General features: G+C 40.4%; 1 protein-coding gene across 1 annotated transcript in view; it reads left to right on the forward strand.

Annotated features, from left to right (window-relative positions):
• cdh2 (cadherin 2, type 1, N-cadherin (neuronal)) overlaps positions 1-16,321 on the forward strand; it is a 56,265-nt gene that overhangs the window by 18,105 nt on the left and 21,839 nt on the right. The gene's annotated exons all lie outside the window — the stretch shown is intronic.

The raw sequence follows: 16,321 nt of genomic DNA on the forward strand, positions 1-16,321 counted from the left end.
TTTGTTTTCTGTTATGTGGAATGTTATGGCCTTGTTTGTATGCTGGTCATAATGAGGGCCAATGGTAATCTTATTTACACTAGATGGGTTTAGTAGTGTTGGCCAGCACAGTGGAAAGTGTCCCCTCTTTGCCAGTCTGTGGGGACCACACTGAGCTCTGTTTCTGACGGATGGGTCTTTTAATGTGACAACTGAAAGAAGCCCCACAGTTTCTGCCATGGACCAGGATACAATAAAACAGCGACTAGTAGAGCTCTGCTTTTACCCCCTCCTCTTTCTCTTTGTTACACAATGTTTTTTTCTGCCTTATATTGTTTCTTCTCCTGTCCTCCACGGCTCTTCTTACTCTCGTTAGAAAACTGATATGCAATAGACCGCTTCAGGTTACAGTGCAGGCTGCAAGATTCTTTTCAAATGGTAAACTCGGTGAATAACTGGCTGTAGTAGAGGTGCAGGTATAGGAATGGAGGAACGCTGCTCCAAGGGAGGAGCCTCTCTCCCCTTTGCCGCTAGGCTAAAAGCATTCAGCTCCTGCCCATTGTGAGTTCACTTAAAGGGATTTGTGATGGGGCTGATCTTTGACCCCTCTACGCCCACATTATGTTAATGAATGTACAAAAGTGAGGGATGATACAAATATTTGCCTACACACACACACAATTTGTTTTTAGAATGCGTTTATAGATTTTTGTGACTTTGCACACAATGACTCTATTGAAGCAAACGTGACACTTGCTTTAGTCTTAAAGTGAACATTATGCGAACAGGCAAACATTTCTGTTGTCTTTACTATACTAGGCTACTGCCGTAACGGTATGTGTTTTTAATTTTACTGCTTAACCATCAGTGTCCTGAGGCATTGAAACAGCGTGGAGAGAAATATAGGAAGATGGACCTGTTGGCATGTAAGTGAGCTTCCTGCATATGTTGTTATGGCAGTGGTTGGGAAGGTAACCATACCCCCACCCCCTGTCAGTCCCCCCACCCCCCCCTTTCCAAGCACTGTTATTGTCCCTGTGCACAAAGGATGGGGGGATGAGTAACACAAGATGGAGCAGCACGCTGAGGTTCATGGGCAACGCCCTTTCCCAGACTGTATCTCAGTGTATCAACTGACCATTTCTGGACTTTGAAGGTTTACATTTCACACCAAAGAATCAATCCTGGAAAATACTGTTTGCCATTAGTGTGAATTTGTTCAGGTCAATATATATTTATATTCACATTTCACTTGATAAGGTGTATGGAACCTGTACATTAAATGCATACAGTATAATTTGATTGCTGTAATATTAAATATGATTCAATAATAATCTTTTTTCCTTCACAAGTTAGTTCTGATTGGTGCAATTTCAGATGTTACAATTTCCCCCGGACTCCCCTACTTGTTACCTCATAGAGGAAATGGCAATCAATATAAACAACTAACGAGTTGAAACGATAAAGAACATTGGAAAAAACACAAGACTTAAACATTGTTGGAGAAAAACACACGACTGGGTTGACAATGATGACTGGTGTCATCAGAGTAGTGTGTGTGTGTGTGTGTGTAGAGTGTGTGTGGAGCGTGTGTGTGTGTGGGTGTGTGTGGAGCGAGAGAGGGAGAGACGGCTGCTGCGCCCAACAGCAATCAGAAGAAGAAGAACCTGCGGACCATGGAGCACAGCCTCCAGTGCTCGCAACTCTTATTAAACTTCCCATAGTGCCGAGACGAAATAAAAAACTAAATTTGTCTTTATTGCGTAGTTATCATGCAACTATAGCAACATGGTTATTATAATAAGCCTCTAGTTAATATAACCCTACCCATTATATGATGGTGACAACTTGCGTGTATGCCACAAAGGGAATAACCCTTAGTAACAACAGATTGTCTACACACCTCGACCATTTTAACTGATGTGGAGATTTAACAAACGGGTTTGGCACATAATAGGACATAATACAAGGTGTTGTTAATGTTTCAGGGGATGTGAGGTCCGAGCTGATATGGTTTACATATGGGTTGAGCCTGTGTTCAGTATTTGCTTTCATATTCTGGTTTGAGTGTCAAAGGGACAGTGGTCTCCAATCAGTGAGTTTTTAACAAGCACCTTAGAAAAGAAACATGTATTTACCAGTTTGCTGTGTTTGCTTCACCAGAAGCTGAATGCCTGTCTTCCCCTGCCTTTTGTATGCTGGTTTAATGAATACAACAGGATTTAACAACCTTTTTAACACTTCAGTAATAGAGGTTGGCCGAAATGTCACTCTGTATTCTTTTTACACCTTTTCCTCCGCTTTTATGTTGATTTTTGCTCAGTATAGTGATGTACTTTATAACATAATAATGCATTTAAAAATAAAAAGGATGGCCTTCAAACAAAAATAGAGATGCAGTTTTAATGCTGTGTGAACGGTAGCTATGTCTGAACATGTGCAAGAGGAGGTGGGGAGTTTAAAAAAAAAAAAAAACTCTTAATAGCTTGTAGTCTAACACTCTTAGGACTTATAAACACAACTATTTCCTGTGCTGACGAAGATAGACTGTGATAGCTGTGTTGAATTTAAATCACTTTGATTTCTTGAATATTTCGCACCTGAACAGTGTTTTTTGAAAGATGTCTCCAGACACTTCAGCACCACATTATAAATTCAAATCCTTGATTTTAAATGCAGATGACGACGCTGTTACAGTTAACCTCACTGTCGAAGGCGGTTTAGATTTTAATTTAAAGCAGTTGCTGGATTACACTGAACCAGTTGGACAAGTTTGTTTTTTTTCTTCCTCCTTTTGAATTGTGCTTTGGAATTATGTGGTCCCATAAGTAGAGTGTCAGCATTTCTATGTGTCAAGATGCATTTTCTGATGTGTATTTCAGTGTTTTAATCAATCCAGCATTTTCAAATACATGGGACCTTTTGTTTGTTTTTAAAACTCAGTATGACTCTTGATGTACTTGATTCAAAGCATATGTTGAAGGGGCTTGAACGGGTTTGACAGCATCAACAGCCCCAGCTGGCTGGCGGTCTGTGATCTCATAGCATGCCGTGTTTGCCATATTTTGCTGTACTCGTCAGCCTTGCCAAAGCTCTACCTCTGCTAACTAATTATTTGCCCTCGGATGCCAAATGACATGCTAATGAATAACCTTCAAAAGTATTCCGTGTCATGCTTTTCATAAGAAAACGGGATGGAGAATCAGACAATGTGGCGAGTCTAAGGTTTCCACATGTTCAATGCTGACGTCACAGAACTGGTAAACCTATAAAAAGGTCAAATCGATGTTATTTATGGGTGCGGTGTAGGAACATCTCTTCAATGTTCACATATAGTGTTGGCATGCGAATTACAGTCTACATTGGCAGTGAGGTGGCCGTGGACAGTGAGTTACAGCCGAACTGGCCATAGTGCTGATCAGTAACGGTTCTTACACACTGGGATATTAAAGTTTGTTTTACTGCTCCCATCAACAACCATCCAGGGCTATAGACATGTATTATTGAATTCATATAATGTGAGTTATTAGGCTGTACATCTTGAGTGTCCATGTATATTGCTGGATATGTCCGGTGTTGTCCTAAAGGAAACGGAAGTAGCGGACGAGATCATATTGGTTAATAAGCAGCTGTGCTATACCCTGACTACAGAAGATATGGAAAAAATAAATAAAATATATTTATTATTATTATCACCTCTTCACTGCTTGTCTAAATCCCGGCATCCATCTGAGCATGCTCATGCGCCTGGTGCACATAGACTTTGTTCAAAACAATAAATAATAAGCTTACTTTTAGTGCAGGGTTTTATCAGGCAATGAAAGTAATGAGATTAAGCCAGTTAAAAAAAAAAAAAAAACATAATTCCTGTACCCATTCCAGTGAATCAGAGGCATGCGGATAAGTGGGGGGAGAACAGCCTTCAATGAGAAGCAGTGTAAGGAAGCCAAACCATGTGATGCAGCCCCCATCTTTTCTGTTGGTCTGTTCATGTTTAAAAGAAAATATTATACCTGTGGGCCTAGCAGAGGAGTTTTAAAGAAAATAGTACCCCATCTGGAACATTTAATAATCCATTTCCAATAAAGAAGCTCCCTTCCTTTGTCCCGAGGGGCCAGTTGTTGACAACTTTAAACCCCCCCCCCAAATTTGAAAAAGCTGATCAATGTCCATCAAAACCAAAATAGCATTTCATTATTAAGTTAGGTGTCGCTTTTCTTGTTAAACTAGTAAACTGTAACAAAGGAACATCTTCCAAACTGTAACAAAGCCACTTTTCAAACACAACATCCTTATTGGGGGATTAATTCTAAGTAGTGTTCAGAATCAGCTTGTCTCTACTTATGTATATGTGAAGGTAGAACGCAAGACAAACAGGGAGGCAAATCAGGAATTGGGTGGTGGATTAAGGTGCAACAGTGCGGTTTGATGTTTAAACACTCCTCATGCGTAAGATGTTCTAAGGGGGATAGAAAGGCTTTTCAGTAAGCTCTAATGGTAGTGGGATGTCTTCCTGATAAATCTTGCCTCTGTTGGCATAACCTGCTGTGAACTTGCATTTCTTGTTTGCCTGAGAGGTTCCACTGAAGCAGAATGATAGGGTAGCACCTTGCTTCTCTCCCCCTCATCCGTTTCTCTTGCTCCCTCTCTGGGTCTGTCAGGGTCACTCAGGTGGAGGTATGATGACCACTTGCATTTATTTTAAAGTCACAATTGTGTAACTGCACTGTCAGGCCTGGATTCTTATACAAATCAGGCAAATTTTAACAGCAGGAAAACATGTTGCATGTCATTCACTATAAAACTAAGGGTTACAATAAAAACAATAACGATGGTTTCCTTAAAACACCGACATAGACCACATGACGGAACCAGAAGCTGTCCACAGCGATTCACATGTTTGTGCCACCTGCTTGTTTGTGCCACCACCGCCGCCGTGAGTGTGACCCTGACGAACATTGCTCTCACTGCGAGGCGACAGACTATTCCCACGAGTCCTCGCGTTAAAAACCCAAGGTCTGGAAACATTTCCGCAGGCGGCCTTTCCAAGCAGAGACATATTTGTACTTGGCCATGCTTGTGGTTTGGTGTTATAGCTGCAGACAAACCGAGGACAGATGTGTTTGGAGTCATTTTCACCCCTCCTTCCTCTTCCCCTTCCCCCGTGATCCTCAATACCCTCCCTCCTTCCTCCCAGTTCTCCTAATCTGGGACTCATTGTGTCTGTAATAAAGCACAGCTGCACAGATCCTTCTCTGAACCCACTCAGTTCAGATGATTACATGGGAGTAAGAGGGCTCTCGTCTCACAGAGTCCAGTCACACAACCATGCTCCACACATGGTAATGCTTTACTGTTCCCGTAACACAGATAATGCATGAGAGAGGAGACACTTCCTCCTGCTGGACTGACGCCACGACTAATTGTTCACACCTGATGTCACATTTGCACTGGGCAACTGTTAGTCGAGGGACTCTTACATCCATTTCTATTGGTAATGTGTAAAGCACATAAGGTAAACCATGTTCAGTCTTTATCTATATAAACTGTTTAAATCCATATTTTAGCTTTGCAGATATGTCTACATATTTTTCAGTCTAGAGATATCTTAATGGGAAACCTTTTGGAATTATCAAATAGATTGTGTAGTTATAATGCTACTCACCCTGCATTATGTGAAGGCGAGACTCCAATGCAGTGTGCCAATTTGTCAGGTTGGATTGTGTTAAATTGCTTCTGCTCAGAAATAAAAAAAGAAGTCATGCATATGAAAGTGAGCAGCCCTAATAGAAAGATGTGTCTCACTTGCAAATTGATGCCGCATTGAGCGTCAGAGGCTGAACTTCTGCATTAAAGACAAAAAAACAAAACGGTAACAGGAATCAATAACGGGTCTGGATTGTGCACGAGATGTCTGTATCACACAGCATACTAACTTTCCATCCAACTCCAATAAACCACTCTAGTTCACATAATCTACAAACTGTCCGCGTTTGAAAAAAAAAGCATCACAATGAATATATATGTCTACTGCAAGAGCACGAGTTTGTGATATCAATTTGAAGATATGACTCATTCAGCCTTGCGATGCAGCCATTAATTGCTTTGCACAGATGGATTTTATTCCCACCACTCATCCATAGAATAACCTGCCTCCTCCCCTTTTTTCCATTCCACCCAGTTGATCTCTTTTGAACACAAATCTGTGTGTGGGGGGAGGATCATGCAGGTCAAAGTAGGATAGTACCAAGATGCATTTGGCCTCTCAGTTGTAGATTTACATCTCCAGAAACCAACACGGTACAGAAGGGATACGCTTGGTTGACACATTAAGACGTTGTTTGTAAATTCATACATGCATAGTTTCCTCTCTGTTTGCGTTCTTCGACTGGAGAAGCACATAACAAGCTGTCACGCGTATGAAAAGCTGCGTATGTGTTGAATGTGAAAGTTTTGGAGAGGAACATTGGGTTTGTCTTTAATCTTGCTTCTGTGTATTTTTCATCTTCTCTTTAAGCACGGGCTAAATGTGTTTCAAGCAGAATTTGACACATATTGATTCAAACGTGCAATGGCAAATGCGCACACCGCATGTATTGGCAGATGCCCTAATCCCTCTCTTTGAAGAAGCTTCTATTTCCTTGCTGTCATTGTTTTGCGGCTGGATTTATAATAATAAAAAAATCTCTTCTCCCCAGCCTTTCAGAGGAGGCAGGTTTGAAAACCCACTGACTCTACAGCCTTGAGGTTTTTCTATATGTTAGTTTGTTTTGTTCTTACGGTGGGGGTTTAGAGAGATTTTTAAGTATCTCGTGATGTGTGGCATATAGGGCAAGTGAGTAAAATTCGGATAATGGTTTGCAGCCACAACTGTAATGGTCTGCTCACCACAGTGACTCATTTGCTTTGTTTAGCTTAAAAAGAGAAGCATTTACATATCCTCATGCCCTCGTACTGCAAAATAGTTGTTTTCCTCTTTTTGTAATGTTTTAATCTAGGAATATTTTAACTGATTACCACATAAATGTACATTTTTCGTGTGTGTGCAATTTACTCGGTAAATCATTTTTTCTTTACTTCGAGACAGACGCATAAAAAAGCCCTATCTTACAGTATAATAGTCTTCTCCAGAGGCTGTCAGCCTCATCTTCCTTTGTCTGCTGCTTTGTTTCCCAGCCAAAGAGGATTCACATGCCTTCTCCTTGTTTCTCCCCGTGCCCCGACTTCTCAAAAGGGAAAAAAGCAGAGAAGCAGGAATTCCATTAGCTGTGTTCTCAAAAACTCAGCATGAACTTGTGACTGTGATACACATGACATAATGGCCCCAGAACTGCTCCCAGTTCCCCATCCGCTTTCCTACGGCTTTTATTTTACATCTTATGCTGTAGGTGAGTGCATCACATCTTTCCATGTTTTTGTCCTTTTACAGACACTGTGTTGTATAAAATCCTTCACTTGTGAATGTGGCTCAAATTGCTAGGCTATTCTGAGCACATGGAAGGATAAAGGGAAAGTGTGTGTGTGTGTGTGTGTGTGTGTGTCTGTGTCTGTGTCTGTGCATATATACACATATATATCCATGTGTGCATGTTAAAAAGAAAGGGCTGGAAAGAAAATGAACAGAAATTGTATGTTTGTGTGTGTGGTTAGGTTTGTAATTGGATTCAGTGGACCATATCAGTCTTTACCTGAGCTAGTCATTTGCATGGGTTTGATTGACAACAGAGCTATGCAAAGCAGGCGCAAGTATTATTCCCTGTGAAGGTAAAGAGGATGTAGAAACTATGCCTTTTTAAAAATAAATGAAATGGCCATCACTTTTTTGTTAATTAGTATAGAGTCATTATTGTTAAGAAAAAATAAAGGCATATCGACTTTATTCAACACTGGAGTGTATTTTAGCAGATTAGACATCACCTCAGGTTAAACATAGTGGGAGGTTTCTATGCATTTGCAAGTCATCAAACTTAACATACTGAGAAGAATCCTAAACGTTTAGGTCCACTTTAACAAGTGCAGCAAAACTTAAAAAGAGGAACACCAGGGAGGTATTAATCAAGAACATATGAAAGACAAAAATACAATAAAAAAAACAGAAAACTCCTTTTGCGTTTGGTGTGCACAGAATAAATTGAATCGCCATTCTATTTTGCTTCTCTCTTTTTTTTTACCCCAATAGTTATTCAGCAGCCTTGACTTCTAGTCACTTGCAAATGTGTGAATATGACTCGCATAACAGATAGTAGGAAGTAGTTCATATACATATACTATTTACATTGCCTTGAATATCACATGATGTCCTTGCCATTGTGCTTGTCCGTCCTGGAGGGTATTCACGTGGCACCATGCAAAGAAAGATCAAATGTATTTGAATATAGAGAGGCGATCAAAATGGTTACATTTATTACTCGACAGAAAGCCCCTTGAAGACTTTAGGATTAGTATTAACCATGTGCTGCCGTATAACTGCATCGGGCGAGTTACATATGAAGAGAGGGCGCCTACCTCCGTCACGCTTGAGTTATTATTTATGGTGGCTGGATCTGCTTCCTTTTAAGCATTAAATTAACTCCATGTCAAGTAATGACACAGGAGGTAAGACAACTTGTTGGAATTTAATCATGTACTAATGTGCATTTGTTTTAATTTCATCAAAATTGATAACGTACAAAAAGCTTCCTCTGTGGACAATCTCCCGGGAAATGTCTTTGTCTTCTTGAACACTCATTTGCACAAGCTTTGCCCAGCGCAAATCCAAGTTTTAATGAACTGTTTGGTTTGTTTTCTCCCTGTAAAGGTCCTGTCCTCTCTTTTTAACTGTCTTGGAACATATCCAATGTGGAACGGGATATATGCATAGATATATGTATTTATGACTATATTTAGAAACTAATTTTTATTTCCTAATTACATTTTCATAACTATTTCTATTGTAAACCTAAAACACAAACCAGCTTTTTTTTTTTTATAAATATTTTTTGGGAAATATAAATATTCTCCTTCACAATTACCCAACTGGTAACAAGTTTTTCAAAAAAGCATAAAAATAAATTAAAAAAAGCTGTTGAAACTTCTCAAACTACTCCTGTCACATAATGAATTCCTCAGCTGTCTATCAGTATACCAAAATGTGGCTAAATACACAACTTCCGTCTTTTACTCGTTCACTGCATGAATGACAAATACGCCAGCGGTTATGATTTGATGGACAATGTTTCCACCCTTTTACTAAAACATGCAATGTTTGCACACAAACTGGCGTCGGAGCTTTTCTGTCTGGCACCAGCCATCTTCAACCACAATTGCATTTTCTGCAGTGATAACAGTTCTTATTTCTAAAATAAGTGAGTACCTTAAGCGATTGTTGATATCATTTCCATAAACATGCACTTCTGACTCAAATTTGAGGGATACTGTGCCAATGCCGAGCCATATTATTGACCAGCAGTGTTTGACAGATAATATTTACTATAGAGAGAGAGACAGTGAAGCTGGAGCCTTTACCCTAACAATGAATGATTTTAACACTGTTAGTTTTCCACTTCCACAAAGCAGAAGGAGACATTGACATCATTGCATAAGTCACCTTTTCCATTTTTTCCCACCGGAAGCCCTGAATAATGATTGTCCCTATGGAACAATGACTGGTACAGTTCTGGGCAGAGAGATATATTTCTGTCTTTTTCTCTCGGCAACAAATCCAAGACAGGATCCACTCTGCTGCTGTTATTAAAAAGTCTTACAAGACCCAGTGAACATGCCAGCAGAGGTTACCTCATCACTGGCCACTGCCTCTTTCTTTGTCTCTTTGATTTTTATGATGCTATTTTGATGGAAATGATCAAGGGGAAGAACTAAATAGCTTTGAGTCTGTGCTTTTGAGATCAAAAGGAGCTAATAATGTTACATCAAGGTTGCACTGAGGCAGTTTTAGTGCCCTGCCCTCGTGATCAGCCTCTTCAGAAAACATCAGCTCAGCCTGGAACCAAAAACATGGGGGCTCATAGTGATCAGCTGATGTAGCCTGGCTGCTGCCCGTTTATACGTCTTTTCTCTTGGACTTATTTTTAACATTAATCTCCAAATATATTAAAAACAAAAACAAACTTCAATTATTTCATCTGATTTAATACATGTACTTGAAGGAATCTGACTGGATAATACTTTAAGCTCTTTATTTTAAGTAGTATCTTTGTTTTCATCACAGTAGATGCATAATAAATGAAAGCGATCAATGTCTGATGTTTAATGCTCTTGGTTAATTCCTCAGCCACCAAGAGCCTCAGACATGAGTTAAGTTCCTGTCCACCTGAAAACACATGAGACGCAGTATCACTAACAGCACAGCACCATTTCACAGCAGAGATGGATGCACGGTGCAGTGGAGCATTCCCTAAAATGTGTATTACTGCGGTGTATGGTCACCAGAGAATGACCCCTGTGAAACAGGAACAATAAAAAATGATGCATGTGGCCACCTTAAATGGCTTATTATTCACAGTCTGATTTCTAAAAGGCATATCAGTGTCTCAAACTGCCTCTGGCCTCCAACCTCACACAGATTGCTTTATTTTACCCCTACCTGCTTTTGTTCTCCATCCCTTTCTCCTTCCCTCCGTTAATCATTAACGCTTTTGTAGATTGAACAAAGTGACCAATCCCAGCAGTTATAAGGTGAAATAAGGTATAGAGGGCAATTAAAAACCGCTGACCTTTTTATGTGAGGGCAGAAGGAGGTCAAAGAATAGCTGTTATGGTCATGAAGTTCAACATCTCATTTCATAAAAACTCATTTACATCTGAGAGGTTCTGCCAACTGGGCGTTGTAGACAGAAAGGCTTCAGAGATTTAGAGACAGGAGACTACATTTGTATTATATGGTCACATTTACCTAACACTTAGCCCAATCACAGTCTACAGTAATTGTAAGTTTCGCTCTTCACAAAGTATCAATTATTGTCCTTTGAACTGAAGCTTACTGGAAGGCAGATTTTCTGGCTATCTTTAAAGCTATCGGCTTCCGTCATTTTAGTTGTTCGATTTAGCAGCGTATAAATGTGATGCCTTTCATAATGAGCTTCACATGTAAGCGTTCGCAGGGGTCATAGCGCCTTTCGAAGAAGACATCATAAAGAGTAAGAGTGTTTGACATCCTGGTAATGTGGTCAGTTTAATACCCCACTAAAGAATACGTATCAAGCTGCTCGTCTCAATAACTCGCAGAACAAAATCCCAGTAGCTATGCGCTGATAACTGCAGAAGGATGTAGCTTAGCCTTATCAGCCCTTGGCTCCAGTGACACAGTAATCCACACAATGCTCGGCTGTCATTGTACGGGAAAACACACAATCTTTTCATTTACCCAACAAAGGCCAGAGAATAATTTCCCCTGTGCTTCCCCTTCACACACCCAACACACACTGACTCATCGAGATTGATAATTTTGAAAGGCCAAATATTACTAATCCAAAATAGCCCAACTGTCACCATTTACTTTTTCCTTTGCAGAGAAACCTGTTTGGCTACAGGAGTAAGAAGCTCATACTGAATGTCAGTTTAGGAAGATCACAGCAACCGGATGCGTTCGTCGAGCTTTTTGCTCAGTCAGAACCCAGCAGGTATCTAATAAGCATGTAGCTGATGGGCCAGTCAGCGGAGAGGATAATGGCAGTTTCCTCAAGTCCTTTCCTAAAGATCATTGCTGAGACACAACAGAGAACATTTGTAGCCAACAGGGAGACGCTTCGGGACTCTGAAGAATATAGAGGTGACTCTTGGCCTGGTGGGGAGTCGGCGTACCTTGTAATTGTCCTTTTTTAAATACAATGGTTGTCAAACATGGTTGCTATACCCTGAGAGAGTGCAAATAGCCATGTGCAAATGTGATATAAATGTGTAAAAGAAAAGAGAGAGCATGTCTAAATGAATTAAAATAGTTTCTCTCTCCTCCTGTCCAGTTTTCTAGATCAAGGGAGCTAAAGAACATCTCTGCGATTGAGCAAGCTCGTATGTCTGATGCCGCTCCAACCGCCATGCTTCTTAAATTTCTCAGTGTGTATACCAATGTGGGTGTGTGAGATAAGGGAAGGTAGTATCAATACGTTTTTTGAGGGCCTCTTCATAATTCTCTAATTGAGGCAGAAGTTTTAGGAATGAGAAATGGCTCCAACAATATATATATATATACTACACAAACCAAGTGTTGGGGGAATGGTCAGTACAATCAAGCTAGGAAAATGAGCCAGCTGCTTGTAAAATGTGTTTATGCTCTGATGCAATTCCTCTTTAGTTTCCTTAATTGCTAGAGACACTGAACAGAGTACAAACACTGCATGTTTTTTTCATGCAAATCCCTTGCATATTTTAGGCCCAGCTATAAATGCACGGAATGCTTTGCGCGTTTGAAGTGAAGTGCATTAGTAAAACGCCTTCAAGGGCTTAGTCTGGCAAAAGGCAGTATCATCATTCCCAGATCCAAGCTTCAGCTATAAACAGTTTACTTTCTCTGAAGAATACCCTATTTTCTGAAAACAGAAATATATCTTTGTCCCGTCTCTCCCCTTCTTTGAATACATGGATATATCACCGCAAGCACCACAATTGCTCCACAGTGCTGTTTAAAAACAAATCAAAAAGGATTGATGATGCTTTCACAACTCCAAATGTATTGATTTAATTTGTCACACAATCGATAGTAGTTTTTTTTTTTATATATCCATTTAAATGAGCATAGTTTATACATTTGTAAAATTCCTCTTTATTGATAGCATTAGATCAGAGAGCAACACGACAGTAGTTTTTGTTTTCCATCGGAATACTTACTTTGAATAATAGTCTTACATTATAAGCATCTACATGGAAATGGTCATAATTGTGAAGAACAGGTTGTAATAAGATGCACAATGATCGTTGTTTACTTACCTCGAAGCTGTAGAATATGCATTCATAAAAATAGCATTATGGGGAAAAAAAGTACAGTTGGAGAATAACATGCATACACAATTACGCATAGCAAGCAATCATCCTATTTATAAAAAAAAAAAAAAAAAAAACATTAGTGTATTGTGCTTTTAGCATTTTGTGCAATAATTGGGCAATTACAGAATATGCTGTGAAGGATTTTGTTTTATGGTCGCGCACAAAGTCTGTACGCTGTAAGAGAATGCTGAACTTAATTTGGCATGTTCTCCCCAATTTTGGACTGGATTAGAATTTCATATCACAGCAGTTTGAATTGAGGTACCAGAGTGGGAGCTCCACTGGGGCTTAACAGGATCTTATAAACAGTGGTGCTGGCATGGATGTCTCACACAGCACATTCAGTTGGAGCCTCTGCTTCATATTGCATTGTCTCATTGCCAGTGCAGGCCACTGTACTAAACCTGGTCACATTCATTTGTGAATAATGCATTTTGTCAGGGGTGTTGTACCATTTGCCAGGGTTGAGGGGGGTGAGGGGGGGGAGGGGGGGGGGCACTGTGGTATTTGCCTGGGTCTGCATTTATCCACGGCTACTGATGAAACACCTATGCGGAGTATTTCTCAACTGTCAGTGACCTCACTTCCCAGAAATGAATGATGGTATATTGGGATGATCTCACATGAGAGGTTTCAGTCTTGTCACATTTACGGCACATTAGAGGGACTTTCAGCCGGCTCTCTTGCAGCCAGTGTATTTGGCAGGCAGGCATAAAAGCTGAAATTGTGGTACATTTTATTTGCCTCTGTGCAGTCACGGAGTCCACATCCCATGTTCCAAATTAAATGTATCTTTCTGCCTCTCCCTATCTCTCTCTAACTATTTGTGTCTGTCTGAGTTAGAGTGATCACGTGATGGAGCAGACAATAGAGAGGCACTCTGGCACTACGAAGAGGTTAGCCAGGGTTTTTGTGTTGCTTGTCAGTGAAGGGGGGGGCATCTAAGCTGTGAATAGGATCATTGAGTCAGAGGTAATTTTGGGCCCCGGTGCAGGGCATTAGTTGGACAGGCCTTTCTGCTGACAGGCCTGTTTCCCCCCCCCCCCCCTCTGTTTTTTAACCCCCAGCCCCCCTCTGCTGCATCGGCATTTCTTTCCAAACCAAAGGCCTTTATCGTTGTGCCCATGACGACATGTCTGATAGGGCGTGGCAGCCAAGTTCTCTTTTTAGCCCTGCACCTTGGGGAGCCAATACATCTAGATATAGATAAGTCGCAGCAGCCGGGGTTTAACCGGTGCCACACTACGCATTTATGTGGTTTTATAAGCCACTAGAGTATCTCTGATAAATGAATAGACACATGCTGGACATTCTCATTCATTATCATTGGAAATGGTCGTGCCTGCTGGGAGTTTGTGCAGCGATTGCCGTGAGGGCTGACTGTTGAAGGGCCGCTCAGAGGTGTTCTGATGGCCACATTTCAGACAATGTTAAAGAGCTGGAGCTCAGCTCAACAAGATGCTTGGGCTGAAAAAAACTCACAGGGGAAACTCTGCTGTCAGGTGCAATGCACTGCTATATACATTCACAAAAATGTATAGTCAAAAGTGCCAGTTGGACACAAAATGAAAGCACATGGGCAGCAGCTTCTCTGGATCCAAAATGTGGGAGACACTTAAATGCATTTAGTGATGGTGTTACTGATACGTAGTAAGTTATTAGAATACATTTTCAGATCAAACTAGCCAGATTCACATTTATAGACTATACTTACTGTTTAAAGATCAAACAAGTCAGTGTTATATTACTGGTGTTCTGTTACTGTTTACTGACAAAATGATGAAAAGCAATGCCCCTAAATACAAAAACGTCCAATAGTTCATTTTAATCGGTAGCAAACGCTTTCCAAACGCATACCTGCAGGCATCTAATTTACCTGCAGGCAACTAATTTATATAAGCGATAGTTTATTTCCATTAGGAATGAATCTGCCATCACAATTACTAGAGCCAAAAGTGATGTCTTTAAATGATTGTCTTTGTACGACTAACAGTCAAACAGCCAAATATCTTTCATTTGCAATGATAACAATCAGAGAAAAGCAGCAAATCCTCGTTTTTGAGAAGCTGGAACCATGAAATGCTTGATCATCGATTTAATCAACTAATCGTTTCAGCTCTACTCACACTTGCTGAATAACATTATATAGCAGTGGCACATCAGTCAGAGTAGTGTGAGTGAGACGTTACCCAGCTCCAAGAGAAATTCTTAAATATACGGACTGTCTTCTGCTCGCATTGTGAGTTATTTTGACAGTCCTTTACTCTGTATTCTACCTCTGTCTGAGTATCTGCTGACTTGGGCTGGCTGGTGATTGCCTGAAGGCTTTGAGTTTACAGGCGGCTGGCTTTAAGGCAAAAACCTTCAGAGAGAAAAGGTCATCTATCTGATGTCAGCTTTGCCAGGTTCAAAGAGAAAAAAAAGCTAATTGGTCAAGGGTAATTGAACAAAAGCAGCCAGGAAGGAGAGGCTCAATGTATTCCAGTATGGAGGGAAAAAAAGATCTTGTCATCTCCTATCTTCATTATTGGACCTGCTGGCTTTCCGGGAATGCTATTTCACCTTGTGTGCCATTTAGATGGATTGCAATTCTTCTAGTAAAATAAAATGCAGTTTGCAGTGCTGTTTTCTTGTTTCGTCAGTGTTTAAATCTTTTAGAAGCGAGCTGTAATGGAATGCAGCTCATGGTCCTTGCAGAAGATTTGTTCTCCCTGTTTTGATAAAGTATAGCAAGATTGCATTTTCATTCATCATAGGATGAAGACATTGTGACTACACTGCATGACAAACTTCCCTTACACGACTTCCTATTTTTGATTCTCTCTCTCTCGGTTTGGATTGTTCCACTCTTTTTGTTTCGCCACATTCACTTTTCAATAACAGGTTATTTTTTAAAGAAATATTTTTCCTTCCATTTCCTTCTGCTGTTTTGCTTTCAGCCATTCTGTGTTTAGTTGCTCACTAAGAAAACAGGTACATCTGGGGGCCAAGGGTATCTACCCCAAAACATCTGCTGTTACAAGCAACAAAATAAAGTGCTAAATTCAGTACTGTCATCACTGAGAGATGTATTAGTAGTAGGGTGTGGTACACTTTGCAACGATTGATTGCATGTCTTTGGGTGATACTATTAAATAAAGCCCCGGGGCAAAACTAAGGACTTCCTTTGGACCCTGAACTGGTCCACTGCATCCTCTCCTCAAGCCCAGAGGAACTTATTTGCTCCGAATGCAGATGATACTCTTGAGACATCTGTGGGTCCCAAAGGTATCAGCACAAAGGAAGATTAGGCACCTTCCTTCAAGGCTTTTGTTAAGTAATTCCACATCTCCTTTAATAATTCAAAGCGGCACCAGCAGAGCCT

Source organism: Cottoperca gobio, chromosome 17, assembly GCF_900634415.1.
Source record: "Cottoperca gobio chromosome 17, fCotGob3.1, whole genome shotgun sequence".
Classification (NCBI taxonomy): domain Eukaryota; kingdom Metazoa; phylum Chordata; class Actinopteri; order Perciformes; family Bovichtidae; genus Cottoperca; species Cottoperca gobio.